Here is a 2,776-nt window from a genome sequence, read left to right as displayed (position 1 = left end):
GGTGTAGCATTACAAAATGCCTGTGCCAAATGTGCTCAGTCCAAGCTCTCTATTACAGAATTCCTTTATCAAAAGGAGATCAGCAAAGTGTACCTTGTCTGATTTTTATATAAGTCAGGAATTTAGACAGCTAGTCGTTTAATTGGCACTTTGTGTCAGACTCGTTGATGTCTTCCATAATAAGGCACCTCCTGACCTAAAGGTACGGTAGCGGATACACCTGCTGATGTAATTGAGAAGTGCAGAAGAATGCCCTGAAAGAACAGGAACAGGCAATGACACACTGCAGTAAACCCGTTCAGGGTTAGAGATGGATTTTAAATAGGTTTCATAAAAAAGAACAAGATATGTGTCGTCGGCATGCATAGTCAAAGATAAACCGGAAGAAAGGATTTTGTCTTTAATAAAGCAACACCATTAATCAAATGGGCATCATGTAGTTTTCACTATTGAATAGTTCAATAGAAATGCTCTAGAAGTATTCAAACATTAACAAGATCTAAAGCGGAGGGCTGAATGACAGATCCGTTATTTAGCAGAATGTATTAATGCTATTATAAACTAATTTTGTATTAATATATCTAATTTATACTGTACTTTATACTTTAAACTAAGCTTTACAGTGACACCTGCTGCTAGATAATGGTGAAATCTGAACTTGGCTTCTATGCCCTTTGAGGCGGCTATACAGTAACAACATTGTCTGCTGGCCTTTTCCAAATTGCAAGCTGACACAGCACCACCACCTTGGCATTAGATTCTGTACTAGTACTGTTTAAAAAACAAACTCTGGAAAGAGCTTCAGCTTAATCCCCTCCCCCAAGTGCCTACAAACATTTGGTCAGGAAGTCAGAAAGGAAGTTTTAAGACATTTGGCAATCTGTTTCTCCCCACATCACATATTGGGATATCGATAAAGGCGCCAGTATTCTGATATAGTCCACAAACAGCTGGAGTATGAATCTAACCCTATTCAGTGACTGTACAGTGAAAAGAAGAAAAATAGGACATTGTTAATAAACGAGGGTATTTGCAATATTGTGAGCACCAAATTATTATTATTTTTTCAGGGGGGAATAAAACTTGTTGGTGACTGTGTTAATTAGGTTTGATCTTTTTAAAAGTAGTTGTTTTTAATGTTGCTTGCTTTTTTTTTTTTTTTTTTTTTTTTTTGCATCTGATTTTGATTTTGAAAAACCTCAGTGGTTTAGGGTTTACATTATATATCCAACTTTTTTTTTTTTGTAAACAAAGACTATTCAGTACCAGTCACTGTTTCAGTAGGTCTTGCAGATTTTCCTTGGGGTGGGGTCTCAGTTAGACTTTTGCAGAGAATGACATGCCATTATATAAAAAAAAAAAAATAGTTACACCACCAGGATTCTTATAGCATGTAAGTGGTTTTGTAATGTGGATTGGCTACTGTGGCACTGTTTATGTAATTGAAGTAGTTTGTTGTGTACCTTTTTTTCATACCTAGTTTGTTACTAATTAATTGATATTCTTAATATTCTCACAACATAACAGTGGAATTCAGCATCATCAAATAGCTTCATTTGCAGTAACAACGATATTGGACAGAGATTGAACAACTATAACTTTTTAAAAAAAAAAAAAATATGTAGAGGGCAAGAAGACATATCAGAGACATTTAAATGGTCATAATACTTAATGTGATGTGACAGCGGATTTGAAACTAAGGAAAACAAACTCCTAGTCCGATTTCAAAGCTCAATCTTCAATGTGAAACACGAAAGAGTTTAACAATGAGGGTCTAACGCAGGTGTTACTCTGTTGTTTTTAGCAGTTTGGAGGCTTGACCGATTCCTGTCAAGTTCGTAATGAAATGAACGACGCCGATAAATATTTCCAGTCAAAACTGTTGTAGAACAGGTTAATATTATTACAACTGAAAGTGCATAATGCACTAAATGTCTTGAATGCAAAACTGAAAAAAGAACAGAAGAAAATACAGCTCTTGTGTCAACCAATCAGAAATGTTCTGCACCTCTATGGTACCTTTTTCCACTTGGCATTGTAGATCTTTTTAAAAACTATCCATCACTTACCTTATAATCAGTAAAACAGAAACTGTTGGTCAACGTGCTGCTGCAATTCAAAAGTGTTTGCCTAGCTTTTCCCAATGTAGTGGAGTTTTTTTTTTTTTTTTTTTTTTTTAGACAAAGGGGTCCTGTTCTTAAATATTACTTTTTAAAATATATATTGACCATACAGTAATACTGACTGAACGTGTGGGTGCATATTAATGGTGTCTCGGTGGTAAATTTATATTGTTTTACAGGCCCCTTATTTGTTCCTTGAGCTCACGCTTTGAATCTCTTGCTGTGTATCAGGCGTTTCTAAAGTATTGATGACCTGTGCAGTTACAAGGAGGTTTTTTGTTTTAGTTTCTAAAGTTCAGTCTAGCTTATAATAATGTATCCAATGGATGATGAGTTATTAATACATGCTATGTTATTCCATGTGATTGGTGCTGATGTTTTCAAATCATATGTTATTATTTTGCAGGAGAAATATCCCAGCATTGTTAGACTGCCAGAAGGTTGCAGTGCTGAATATATGGTTATCCAGAGTCCAAAACTTCCAGGGTAAGGACAGCAAATTATTTTGAAAGTGTTGGTACACTGAGCAACACCATGCTAGATAAGTAACTTTGACAAAATAATAGATTTTCTGTCTTGATCGTTTGAGTGGAAAGTAATTCTCCCCACAGCCAGTGCAATCTGAGTACAGTACTGTAATATAACTGCATTAT

The sequence above is a fragment of the Polyodon spathula genome, chromosome 16, assembly GCF_017654505.1.
Source record: "Polyodon spathula isolate WHYD16114869_AA chromosome 16, ASM1765450v1, whole genome shotgun sequence".
NCBI lineage: Eukaryota > Metazoa > Chordata > Actinopteri > Acipenseriformes > Polyodontidae > Polyodon > Polyodon spathula.
The sequence above is the reverse complement of the archived record's forward strand: the minus strand, read 5'-3'. Positions refer to the sequence as shown.